This window comes from Cupressus sempervirens, chromosome 10 (assembly GCF_028749045.1).
Source record: "Cupressus sempervirens isolate cs-2001-9-10 chromosome 10, ASM2874904v1, whole genome shotgun sequence".
NCBI lineage: Eukaryota > Viridiplantae > Streptophyta > Pinopsida > Cupressales > Cupressaceae > Cupressus > Cupressus sempervirens.
Genome location: NC_143127.1, coordinates 899,607,155 through 899,622,087, shown reverse-complemented (window position 1 = coordinate 899,622,087; position 14,933 = coordinate 899,607,155). Strand labels below are relative to the sequence as shown.

The window sequence follows — 14,933 nt, the reverse complement described above, 5'->3', positions numbered from 1 at the left end:
AATCTCACCAAGGTTATCCCTTTGACAAAGCTTTGTCTAGGGTAATTTAGCTTTGTCACTTGTTATCTCTCATCACCTTGAGCTAAAGGTTGGGATCCACAAGTGGTCAATCTCATGTTCTTCCTAAAGGATCATCAGTCTATCCTTAAGTTGACAGAATCACCACCAAGCTTGCACATAGGAAAGCAAACCTTTCACAATTTGGCAACATATCTTTGAAGTTAGAATCCCTAACCCAATCCTCCTTAGGTTTTTTCATATAGCTTTGCCTCAACTTAGGAAATTATTTGCATAGAAAAGCCTTTTCCTTTTGCATCCATCAGCATTGTTGCATTTCATCCCTAGGAACATTTTCATGCCACCCGTCACTCGCTTAGCCAAGAAGAAAGAAACAATGGAACCCTATCATTTGGATCAAATAGCATCACCCCCCTTGAGCACTCATTCATCCTTCAACCTAGAAAAATCTACACCATCACCTATTGACATTGAAGCTTTCATGAACCAACCAAAAAATGTAGTATTGGTGAATGCCATTATAGACAAGAACGAAGAAACAATCATGGCTAACTTTCGAAGGGACAACATTGGAGACTTTGACTTTGGAAGGCCTCATCCCCTATCAGAGCCATCTCAACCATTATTTGGATAACTCCCACCACCCATAGGCTCTTATGATTCAAATTATCCTCAATATGTGCCAAAAGAAGAGCCTCAAACTAGTCCATATGATCCAACAATCCCAAACATACCATCCTTCACTCAAGTTGAGATCTCCCTTCCACAAGCCAATCTAGCCACCACCACTCCACCAATGGTCCATACCACTCCATCCCAAGCTCCCTTTGCTCAAAACACTTCATCATTCACTCCCTTCACTATTGCTACTGCTGCTCTCCAACCCAGCCTTCCAAATCCACCCATCTCCCAAATCAATGCTAGCATCTTTGGCCAACCTTAGAAATATACAATAGGGATGTTACCCATGGGGCCAAGTAATCAACCTTTTATCACCCCCAGCTTGTTTACCTCAGCTCAGAACACAATTCCATCATTTCCACTAGGTCCTTGGAGCTCAGTGCCATCAGCCACAAATCCACAAGCTACTACCCTCACTCCACAAAGCTATCACACCCCACAAGCTACTACCAATGTTCTGCCAAGCTCTCAAGTGACCCAAGCTCCTACCACCACTCTACCAAGCTTTCAAATCTAGCCACCAAGATATCAAACCCCATCAGTTCCATTCCCAAGCTTTCAATTTCCACCACCTCCACCACCAACTAATCCATTACCTCCTATCACCAACTATTTTTCTATGCCACTTCTAGGAGGAAGTCCACCACCACTAACCACCAATTACTTGGCCTCTTTTGCCATGCAGATACCTTCTCAGATAGGGGCACAACCCAAATATATTGGTCAAACTCCTCAAATCCAAAGCCAAGTTCCACAAGCTCCCCAATCATTTCCCCAAGCTTCACAACCATCTTATACCTTACCTCCACAAAGCAATCCATTTATCCCACAGCCAGCTTATGTTCCTCAATCTCAACCTCAAATCCCATACTAGTAGCAAGCCTCACAACATATGTAGCAATATGTGCCACCTCCACCTTAGCAACCCATCATCCATCATTCAGTTGCTCAAGCCATGTACAATCCCTACCAGCCCATACCTCAAAGCCATCCATATTCCATTGCCCCATCTAGCACATACCTACCTCAAAGCACTCCTACATTGGGGGCACCCCAGCCATCACCCATTAATTTAGAATGGGAAGCCATGAAGATAGCTTTGATGAACATCTAGGAGGGAAATGATCCAAAAATGTTGAAGTTTGAAAATGTGTGTCCTTACCCATTTGATAGAGCCATTACCATGACACAATTTCCCAAACACTTTGAGGTACCCAAATTTGACAAATTCAGAGGAAAATGAGACCCTGTCACACATATCAAAGAATTTTACATGCACTGCCAAGAAGTGGCATACAATGATGTCTTCCTCTTGCACCTTTTTCCCAAAATCTTGGCTGGACCAACTCTTGAATGGTTTTATAGAATCCCCTATGGCACAATTAAAAACTTTTTTGAATTATCGGAGGCATTTGTAGCCCAATATGCCCACCTTCTTGAAACAAAGCTATCAATAGTTGATCTTGTCCACACTAAGCAAAAAGGTGGAGAAAGCCTTTCTGAATATCTGCAAAGATGGTAAACCCTTACTACCCGCATATCTTGCACCTTGCCAGAGTGCCATTTGGCAAAAATGTTCATTGATAATGCCCATCCTAGCTTGGCTCACCACATGACCATGAATTGTTTGTAGACCTACAAAGATATCAAAGAGAAAGGAATGATCCTTGAGCAAGGACTCATTAAAGATGGTGTGGTCAAGATTTATAAAGAGGCCAACCAAAATCAATCACATTCCAATGACAAGTCTAGGTATTGGAACAAAAACAAGCACATTGCAACAAATGATGTCACTGACACAAAACATGTGAATATTGTTGGTCCTTCTCAAAATTAGTCTAACCCACCATATCAACCAAACAGTCAACAAGCTATCAACTACCAACAATAGAATCACCAAAGCTATCAAGGCCACAATCCAAGACCCAACTTTCAAGGGTCTAGCAATCAAGCTAATGCCATCAATGTAGCTAGAGGACAAAAGCCCAGATTCCAACCTGCACCTAGAAATTATACACCCCTTGGTGAGCCATTGGATGTCATTTTTGAGAAATTAGTCAAGGAGAACCTCACCAAATTTCCTCCTACCTAGCAAATTGACCCAAGCCAATCCAGAGCTTCACGGTACAAAGATAATGAGTATTGCAAATTTCATAGGGTAAAAGGTCACACCACCCTTAAATGCATTAAACTGAAAGATTATGTGCAGGACCTCATTGATTGGAAAGAAATCACCGTTGGTGCCCAAACCTCTCCCAATGCAAGCTTACAGATCTATCAAAATGCTTTTCCTTCCCACAACAACCACAATCCTGGAAAAGCACCTATCCAAACCAACAACAACAACACCAACAACCACAAGCCAAACCAATAGCATGGGAAGAAAAATGACCACACTTCATCCTACATAGACTATGGTAGCCTCATAGGTTGTATATATATAAGAAAGAGCCTTCTATCAATGTTATCAATATCCAAGGACCCAACAATGAGAGTGCAGTCACCACTTGAAGAGCGTGATTTAACATCGCAGGCCCACCCATTTCACCAGCACCATCAGCTCCATCAAAAAGCCAGTAACAATATCTTGGAACATCTTGGGAACATGCCAGCCCAAATCTCCATTTTAGACCTTCTCCACACTAGTCTTTTATACAAGAACATCCTTGACAGTGCTCTCATAGAATATCATGTCCCTTTAGATATCAACGCTATTGATTTTCATAATCTTGTTGGACACCTTTCATCCTCATGTGCCCTATCATTCAAACCCACCGACATACCCATGGTCGAGCCAGATCACACCCTTCCGCTTCACATAGCCATCATGGTATCCAATTTTTTTGTCAAAAGAGTAATGATAGATAATGGATCAGCCTTGAATATTTGTACCCTAAAACTCATAAAACAAGCTGGGTATACTGAGGCAGATATCATCAGTGAGGTTATCACCATCAAAGCTTATGACAACTTGGAAAGAACCACAGAAGGAAGTATTTTGCTTCCAATCAAGGTTGGGCCAGTCATCCAAGAAACACTCTGCCATTTTATTGATCTAAACCTACCATTCAACATCCTCCTTAGTCACCCATGGATTCATGCCATGAAAGCCGTTCCATCCACTTACCATCAGTTCATCAAATTTTTGCATCAGGGCACTGAGGTAACCATCCATGCCGATCCAGAACCCTTTGCTTACTGCAATATAGTTGAAGCTTCATATACAAATCATTTCCCTAGAATTGATATCGACACATCCATGGCCAGCTCACCCCACACTTGTAATGACCCAGAAACCATCCTTGCCTCCACCCTATCTACCATGAAGATCAATAACAAAGGCTATGGAGAGTATAGTCTGTCAAATGCATTTGTTGTCAGGGCACTCCCACTTGATCCACATGCCCATGGACAACAGACATATCACAAAGCTAAGGAGATTCCACCTTCTGAATACAAATAGTTTAGCCCAACAACCTTTGTATCCTCAAAAATCTCTCTTCATGAGGAGCTCACTCCAGATATCAACAATTGGTTACATAAGGATGCACCTCCAAGAAATCAAGCACACCTTGATCACTTCAGCCAGAAGTATCCCCAAGAACATAAGCTCATCACTAACAAATGGAACTATCAAGGTGGTGGTCTAAGACTAGAAGAAAGAGGCATGCAGTGCCCCATCGAAGCACACAAGTGGGAAAAAAATTTAGGTCTTGGCTTTGGCATACCCATAACTAGGGGCACCAATGAAAATGATCACATTTTTTTGAACATTCACCTTGACCTTGTTACAATCGAAGACATTCCTAAGGAAGTTAAAAAGAGAGCCTACGATGATATCCCAGACCAAATCTCCCTGGGAGACTCTATTCTCCAAGAACTATCCATCCATTTCATTGACTTACCACTCGCCCATCCACAACTCATAGATTGGGACCAACCAAGCGTCATACACATTGATGAGTTCACATCAGAGGAAGCACTTCTAAGATTCATGGGAGCTAAAACACCTCACAAGAAAACAAAGCCCGATTCTACCTATATATATATATATAAGCTAGATCCCAAGGGGTATTTTAGAGAAAATCCCCAACCTAGTTTCGATACACCCAAAAATGGAACTAAGGTGAAACCAGGACTAGCTAAGGCAATGAAGAGAACCCCTCAGCAAGAAAATATAGAGTCACAAGAAGAACATGAGAATTTAGCATTGCGTCCTCAAGATAATCGACTAGAGGTGTCTTCTATTCTAATTTAGGATACTAGAGAAGTCAACATCGGTTCTTCAGAGATCCCCAGACTTGTTCACATTGCTGCATCCCTATCACAAGACCAAGCTGATCTCCTCTTTGAGGTCTTAAGAGAGAACATTGGCCGATTTACATGGTCATATCAGGACATGCTAGGACTTGATCCAAATCTTGTAGTTCATCATCTTGTAGTCGATCCAAAGATCGAGCCCGTCAGACAAAAGCTTAAAAAAATGCACCCCAAGGTGGCATTACTAATTGAAGCTGAATTAGAAAGAATGTTAGTTGCTAAGGTTATTTGACCTATTGACTACTCAGAGTGGATCTCCAACATGGTCCCTGTCACTAAGCCTTCCAGTGACACCAGAATCTACACTGATTTCAGAGATCTTAACAAAGCTTGTCCAAAAGATGATTTTCCCTTACCAACATAGATATGATTGTAGACCCTATAGCTAGACATGAAATTCTATCCCTCATGGATGGATTTTTTGGGTATAATCAAATCAAGATTACAGAAGAGGATCAACATAAGACAACATTCACTACCCCTTGGGGAACTTTTTGTTACAACATGATGCCTTTTGGCCTAAAGAATGCTGGGGCCACCTATCAAAGAGCTATGAAAGCCATTTTTCATGATCTTATCCATCACATTTTGGAGGATTATGTGGATGATATCTTGGTCAAATGTCATACATTCATGGATCATCTTACTGACCTAGAGAAAGTCTTTGATAGGCTAGCCAAATATCATCTCATGCTAAATCCCAAGAACTGTGTCTTTGGGGTCACATCTGGCAAGATTCTAGGCTTTATAGTTTCTAAATGAGGTATAGAGATCAAACCCAAGAAGGTCAAGGCTATCTTAGACATGCCTCCTCCCCAAAAACTGTGACAGCTTCGCTCTCTTCAGGGAAAGCTTCAATCCGTTTGGCACTTCATCTCCCAGCTTGCAGATAAGTGTACACCATTTACACATTTACTGAAGAAAAATGAAAACTTCAAGTGGGATCTTTTATGTCAACATGGCTTCAATCAGCTCAAGCAGTACCTCGCCAATCCCCCTATCTTGGTTCCACTAGTTCCTGGTCATCCCTTGATCTTGTACATATCAGCAACACCTACTACTCTAGGGGCACTTCTAGCACAGCTTGATGACTACGACAAAGAAAGAGCCATCTACTATATTAGTAGAACCCTAGTTGGTTATGAACTCAATTATACTCCCATGGAAAAAGCTTGTTTGGTAGTTAATTTCTCAACTCAAAAGCTTTGCCACTACATGCTAAGTCATACCATCCAACTAGTCTCCAAAATAGACCCTCTCAAGTATATGCTCTCCAAAATAGCACTTACAGGCCGTTTGGCCAAATGGGTTATGCTCCTTAGCGAATTTGACATCCAGTATGTGGAAAAAAAAGCAATCAAAGGGAAAGCTATAGTAGATCACCTAACTAATGCACCTGTAATAGATGCATATCATTTGATCATAGAATTTCAAGATGAGCATATCTGCCTAATTGAAGAACAACCCCCATGGAAGCTTTATTTTGATGGTTCATATACATCTCATGGATCAGGGGTAGGAATATTGTTGGTCACACCTCAAGGAGATTACATTCCAAAAGCTTTTAAGCTACAATTCCCTAGCACCAACAATATAGCTGAATATGAGGCTCTCATAGCAAGATTAAAAATAGCCATAGAATGGAACATCACTGAGTTAGAAATCTTTGGCGATTCTCAACTCATCATCAAGCAAGCCCTAAATGAATATCAAACCAAAGATGAAAAGCTATTACCCTACAAAGAGCTAGTTGATCAGCTAACCCAACATTTTACAAAGCTTCAATTTACGCAAGTGCCTCAAATATAGAACAAAGCAGTAGACGCTATGGCTACTATCGGCTCACTCTTGGAAATTCCCTAAGCAGCTACACAGTATGAGTTCTTAGTCAAGCAGCTCCTCATGCCTGCTTATGTGAATGAGGATTTAACCCGTGTTTGTATCTTGGTTGGTCCCCAATCCCCTTGGTACCATGAGATTCACGCTTACCTTAAAGATGGTATCATCTTCCCTCACCTCACACGTACCCAATGCCAAAACCTCATCCAAAAATCATCCTGCTATGTTATCATAGCCAATACTCTATATCGTTGGGGTTATCATGATACTCTCTCTAGGTGTTTAGACCAAAACAAGGCCATGATGATGTTAAAAGAAGTACACTTTGGACTTTGCAGTGCCCACACGAGTGGTATTGTCCTAGTGCGACAAATCCTTAGAGCAGGCTACTATTGGCCTACCATTGAAGAAGAGCCTTGTGACTTTCTCAAAAAATGTCTCCCATGTTAGCAGCATGCAAATCTTGTGCATGCTCCAATACAAAATCTACAGCCTATTGCACCACCTTGGCCTTTCACTTGTTGGGGCCTTGATCTAGTTAGAACTATCACACCTCTCTCATCTGATGGACATAAATGGATAATAATAGCTACAGAATATTTCACTAAGTGGGTGGAAGCAGTCCCCCTAGTCTTAGCTACAGGAGTTCAGCTCTCCAAGTTCATCTTGTACCACATTGTTTGCTGCTTCAGCATCCCATCCACTATCTTCACCGACCACAGAAGTAACTTTGAAAATATCAACATGGAAGAATTGTGCAGTTCCCTCTGCATCCATCACCACTTTTCTAGCCCATATTTCCCACAAGGTAACGGCCAAGCAGAGGCAACTAACAAAACCCTCCTCAAGATCCTAATGAAAGTTGTCAATGATTCTGGCCGCAATTGGCACCTACAAATAAATCCAACCTTATGGGCCTATCGAATGTCCTTTCGTACATCCATAGGCACAACTCCATACTCCCTAGTCTATGGTGCCAAAGTGGTACTACCTATAGAGGTTGAACTTCCCTCCTTGCGCATATCTTTGCAAGGGAAAATATCAAATGAAGAATACAGAGTAGCCAAACTCACCCAGCTAGATCTTTTAGATGAGAAGCGACAACAAGCCTATGATCATCTCACAGTCTATCAAACTCGTCTCAAAAGGAATTTCAACAAAAAGGTGCTCCCACAACACTTTTAGCCAGGCAACATGGTCCTCAAAGAAAATATGAAAGTCCAAGCAGATCGTGGAAAGAAAGGTAAGTTTGAACCTACCTGGCTTGGTCCTTATGTTGTCACTGCATCCTTTGGCTCTGAAGCCTATCAGCTATCTACACCAAAAGGAGAACTCTTGAATGATCCTACTAACATCATTCATCTCAAGAAGTTCTATGCTTGAAGATCCTTGGTATACAAAGCTTTTGAAAAATACAAAAAACTAGTAAAGAGAAATAAGTGTCCAATGGTGAAAACTTGGCAATTCAAGCACTTTGGATAGGTACCTTGGTGAAAACCTGATAATTCAAGTGCCTTGTGTACTGAGACTAATCCATTATCTATCACTATCCTATCCATCATCCATTCACCCACTATCCCATAACACATTTGCTTGTTCCCTTGGTGTTCCAACCAAATATCCAAAATCTGATGAAGCTTGTAAATACCTCCTGTACAGCTTGTAAATCTTGTAACTCAACTTGTAAATCTTGTACCAAAGCTTGTACCATATTCCATCTTGTAAATAATCTTGTCTCCTAGTTTGTATCCTATCACATGCACACAAAGAACCCCATTTTTTCTTAAGCTTTTTGCAAACTATCTACCTATCCGCCTATCAACTATTTCAAACATCCCACCTTTCACAAACATTTCCATCTCCCAAAAACCAAAACATGAACAACCTTGTACATATCTTGGTCTATCAGCTTGTACATCCTCTTTAGCTTAGTACCATTGTATCTATCCAGCTTTTGTGTCCTTGATCAGCATCTTGCACACATCGCACAACCCTTGGTTAGCTATTCCAATGCATCTTTTAGCTAGATCTCCTATCACCAAAGTGTTATCCTTCTTAGTTCAGCTTTCCATATGCATCACTCATTCAAATCCATCAGCTTAGGTGCTCTCTAATAGATCCTTGCAAGATCTAGCTTTCCTCATGTCCGATCTTGGTCCGTTAGTATCTCGTCCTACCCATCTCGTTGGAAAACGGTTCTCTTTTAGATTTTTGCTTTCTTTTGATTTGGAATCTTCCCTTTTGGGTCTTGAAGTATATTTTCCAAGCAATCCTTTTGTTCACTCCTCAAGGTTACCACGATCTTCCATATCATGGTATACTGCAAATGGGGCAATCTGAGCATAAGGTCTTGATCAGGTCTTTTATTTGTTTTTCTTTTCTGTTTGTGGGTTATCCAATGTCAGTTCCACACTGCTTCCTCTTGGACTAATGTGTGATGATGGGGCAATCCTTGCATGTTTATTTTGAGTTAGTTCGTCAGTCCTCTGGATGGTTGGTGAAAAGGCCTTGATGTTCTTGGTAACCTTGGCAATTAACCAACAGTCCTATAGCAAATCTAGTGCTCAACTACATGGTGGTACTTCTCTTTGAAGTATCCCCCTACTCAAAAAAGCTTCAATAGATTCCCTTCATCTCCATTATCTCCCATCCATATCCAACATCCATCTCTCCTACCCTAGCTTGTGCAACCGTATCTCTCTGAATTAATCATCACTCTTAGCTTTACGGATCCACAATCTTAGTCTTAGGGATCCACCAATCCAATCAATACACCAAGCCTCATCTTTCAAGATCCACAATCCTAGTCCTAGAGATCTTCAAAAACCATCTTCTACAAATCTGACTCTTTGAAATCCTCCTGCATTAGCTTTTTCATCCCATCATCCATCTCCCTATCTTGGATTCCTTTTTATAGCGCTCCACTCCTTCATCCTCCACCTTCCCTAAAGTCTTAAGCTTGCTTCCTCTTGTGCCTCTTTTTAGCCCTTTATCATTCTCCCGTAGTGAGAGTTTGAGCTAATTCAACCCCTTCTCTTTGCCAATTTGTGTCTCTCCTTGTCTCAATTTTTGGTGCTTTTCAAGAAGTCATCGAGTCTCATTTCTCTCTCTACCACCTTCTTGAGGGGGCATCATCTAAGTATAGTCTCTCCTCTTCTTATTCGAGACTGGAGCAACCTTGTTGCTAAAAATATCTTCCTCATGTCATATTCATTCAAACTTCTTTGAAATAGTGTTGTCTCAACACTATGTCAAAGAGGGGCAAAATGTAGACACCTAAATTTGATTACACTGCTTTGGTAATCCTATTTAGCTATCTCTAAAGGCATCATTAATTAAATTCCTATTTAATTAATCCTTTGCCATCCCCTAGCTGATTAATTTAATTAATCATCTATAGTCCTAATTGATAAATCAAATAACCTATTATTTATCAATCAAATCCTATTCTTCTATCTAATTCCAAAATCCCCATTTATTAAATAAATCTATTTGATAAATAAAACCCTCAAGTTTAATAACCCCTAACCTATTCCTAAATCCTATATTTAGCCTAATCCACCTCATCCACCCATACTAACCAAGCTTAGCCACTAACTCACCCACCCTCATGAATGTCATCCACTTGCAAATCTTTAACAAGCCTAGTCTAATCCTAAACCATCTCTAATCCCCCCCTAAACTTGTCACATTCCCTAAGTAAGCTTAAGACTTTCCTAAGCCAAGCAAAGTCAACAATCTCAACTCCCTCCAAAATATCCCAACCACTAAGCTTTCAATGCTCTTACAAAGGCCATAAAGACTCTTACAAGCCCATTCATTTCTCTTACAAGCACTTACGAAGGGTCTTTATGAAGATATTATCCCTTGAGCCTCCTTTGTTGACTTATCCTTCCCCTTTCCTCCATCCACTCACCTTGTGACATGTGTCACTCCCTGATTGGTGCTAAAAAAGCACAATCCCTATGCTCCCCTTTGAGTGCATCCTAGCCCTCCTTAAGCTTTCATATCTTCTTGCATCTTAGCCCTCCATCCATCAAGCCCTTAGCCTATAAATTGAATCCCCTCCCAATCCATTTTATCACAACCTTTTGAGCTAAAGTTATAATGCTAGTTTGAGAAGAAAAAGCCTTAACCATACCCTTATAATGCCAAATTGAGAGCTCACAAAGCTACCAATTTGCCATTTCCATCTCCATTGAAGCTAGTTTGAGAACCTTGAGCATACATCCCACATCTACATAATAGACTCATCTCTAAATCAAGTGACCATTCTCATTGGGAGAGCCATTCCATGGCTCATATTCTCATTTGAGAGTTTTCACTTTGTCTCTCATATATGTTATGATTTTTATGCTAGTTAATGCTTTGTTCTCTTGATAGATTAGTGTTTCTTGCTAACATATTTCTCATATACAATTGCAAGGGTAGAAATGACAAATAATAGAATGTTTCTACTTTGGATGAAGAACAATATGACTGATGAAGTTGTAGCAAGTTTCAAGGCAGCAAGTCAAGATCAAACATGGATATGGCACTTGAGGTATGGTCACCTAAATCTCAAAGGGTTATCTTTATTGAAAAGAAAGGAAATGGTAAGAAGCTTACACCCAATTGAAGTATCATTAAGTCCATGTGAAAGTTGTATTTTTCCAAACATCATAGATAAAGTTTTCAAAAAGGGATGTCATATAGAGCAAGGGTACCTTTAGAAATTGTGCATTCGGATATATGTGGTCCAATGAAAATGCCATCATTAGGGGGGAGCATTTATTTCTTAACATTTATCCATGACTTTACTAGAAAGACTTGGATTTTCTTTCTTAAATACAAATATGAAACTTTTAGCAAATTTAAAGAATTTAGGACTTTTGTTGAGAAACAAAGTGATTTACCTATCAAAGTATTGATATCTGATAAAGGAGGAGAGTATAAGTCAAATGAGTTTTTAGATTATTGTAGAGATCATGGAATCAAAAAGCAATTTACTACCAATTAGACACCATAGAAAAATGGTGTTGGAGAGAGAAAAAAAGAGACAATAATGGAGATGGCAAGGAGTATGTTGAAAGGTAAAAATCTTCTTAATGAGTATTGTGCTGAGGCAATTTCTTGTGCTATTTATATTTTGAATAGGAGTCCAACAAAGATTGTGAGAGACATGGTTCCACAACAAGCTTGGAGTGGTAAGATTCATAGTGTTTCTCACCTTAAAGTATTTGGTTGTATTGCATATGCACATGTTCCTAAAGAAACTAGAAGTAAGTTAGATGATAAGAGTGAGAAATGCATTTTTGTTGGGTATGATGAGAAATCTAAGGCATATAGGTTGTTTAATCCTATCATTAGAAAAGTAATTGTGAGTAGGGATGTTGTATTTAAAGAGAATGAATCTTGGGATGGAAATATAGATACAAATGTTACATGTGCTGGAACAATATCATATGATGAGAAGGATAAAAAGGATCATGAAGATCAAGAGGATCAACCAAGTGACCAAGAAGGAACTCCACCACAAAGTCCACAAGGAGATCACTTAGAAAATGAAGTTGAGCATGGAGAATCTTCAAATTCACAAGTAAATAATAATTCAAACCTTATACTTGCACCACTGAGATCAAGCAAGAAAACTAGAAGGTTGAGTGAAATTTATGATCAAGGAAGTAAATTAGATTTGCAATCAAATTTTGCTTTATTTGCTCAAGATCCTATATATTTTGAAGATGCAATTAAGAAAGAACATTGGATTAATGCAATGAATGATGAAATATAATCAATTGGGAGAAATGATACATGGGAGTTAGTTGATTTGCCTAAGAAAAAAGATTGCATTGGTGTAAAATGGGTTTATAAGACTAAATTTAAAGCTAATGGAGATGTAGACAAATATAAGGCAAGGTTAGTTGCTAAGGGTTTTTCACAAGAATATGGGGTTGACTATAATGAGACATTTGCACCTATAGCAAGACTTGATACTGTTAGAATATTATTAGCCATTGTAGCTCAAAACAAATGGATGGCTCACCAAATGGACGTCAAATCAGCATTTTTGAATAGATATTTGGATGAAGAAGTCTATGTGCAACAACCACTAGGATATGAAATAAGAGGACATGAAGACAAAGTTTATAAGTTAAAGAAGACACTCTATGGATTGAAGCAAGCTCCAAGAGCCTGGTACAATATAATAGATTCGTACATGATGAAGAATGGATTCAAGAGAAGCACCAATGAACCTACATTATTTACAAAGATCAATGAACAAGGCAAGAAAATGGATTTTGAGATATATTGTAGGAACTATGAATCATGGCATTTTGTATTCTACTTCAGATAATTTTCAATTAGTTGGATATATAGATAGTGATTTTGCAGGGAATACTGAGGATAGAAGGAGCACATCTGGATATGCATTTCATCTTGGGACAGGTGTTGTAGCTTGTGCATCAAAGAAGCAACCTATAGTAACTCTCTCATCAGCTGAAGTGGAGTATGTAGCAGGAACAACAACAACATGTCAACCAGTATTGATGGAAAGGATTTTGAAAGACTTAATGCAAACTCAAGATGGACCTACTACCATCTATTGTGATAACAAGTCTACTATTGCACTTTCAAACAACCATGTGTTTCACAAGAGGACAAAACACATTGACACAAGGTATCACTTCATTAGAGAGCTGGTTAATAGCAGAGAAATTAATCTACAGCATTGCAGATCAGAGGAGCAACTTGTAGATATCTTCACCAAGGCCTTACCACAAGTACAATTTGAAATTTTGAAGGAGGTTTTGAGAATCATAAATATTAAAGAAGTTTTTCAATAGTTGATAGTAGAAATTAGGGGGGAGTGTTAGAAATATTCATTTCTACTCTAATTTGTCAATAAATGTTTCTAGAAGTTTAGGTTTAGGTATAGGGTTAGGTTGTGTCGGCTGTAGTAGTTTCTAGAATTGTAGATATTTGTCTTGTCGGAAAATGCCAGAGATTTCTAGAGATTGTAAACTTGCCTATAAAAGGGAGTGTCATGTATCCATTTGGTTGATTAATAAAAAGGTAATTAGATATTGTGCTGCAGCACATTCATTGCATTTCATATTTTACTATGCCTCTACCCTCCTAATAGTCATACTAGAAGAATATTGTCCATTTAAAAATGTCTTTGAAATATGATGTCCATACATGTGAAGGAGTCATTCTTTCACCCCCTTAGGGGATGGATTAATTTTTACAATTGAATTCACTCCATGGAACTTATACCTCCACTACATGGAACTCTGGACCATCAATAGGAACCTCCATTTCTATCCCATTCTCATCATTTTGATCCATTGCTCCTTTTCGATAAAGATATCTATCCAAACCCTTCCCTATAGAAACAAACTATGTTCCCTATTAATTTAATAATCTATTGCAATAGGTCATATTTCACAAAATTCCTTGAAGTTTATATACCCTCTCCTTTTCCTTCTTGTGGACACGCCTTTAGAAAATTATTGCAAATTCTTTTATGCCTGCATAGTATCAAATTCCTGAATGGAGTGTAGTACTATCTTTTAAATAAATTGCTTAAATGTAAAAAAATAATGATGTGATGCAAGATTAGTACACCAATAAACTTGACTTGGTGTCAAATATTTATCATAGTTTTTCTGGGATAATTTTCTACATTTAATCGAAAAAACATGTTGATGTGAGATCATATTTGAGCATGTATACTCAAAACCTAAGTTACTAGTTTAGGTTCAGGGACAGGTATGGGTATGCAAGCCTGGTACATGGGTACATGAGTATATGATTTTTTCAAGGGTTTTGGATATGTGGGTGCAAGTGTGCAAGCCTAGTACATGGGTACATGAACACATTTTTAAGGGATTTGGGTATGGATGGCTACACATATGTGTGTATATAAATATATATGTGTATTATGTAAAAAAGAAAAGAAAAGAGAAATATATAGAATTGTAAAACTAGATCATTTCATAGTATGATACTTGATCATTGATCAATGTCAAATGCCAAAGTAAATATTGAATGCCAATTGATAGATGAAAAATATTTGAATAAGCCACATC

At 38.9% G+C, this 14,933-nt stretch overlaps 1 pseudogene; it reads right to left on the bottom strand.

Moving 5' to 3' along the window:
* LOC149536905 (cytochrome b561 and DOMON domain-containing protein At5g35735-like) overlaps positions 1 to 14,190 on the bottom strand; it is a 141,237-nt pseudogene extending 127,047 nt beyond the window's left edge.
* Between the last annotated feature and the right edge of the window lie 743 nt (positions 14,191 to 14,933).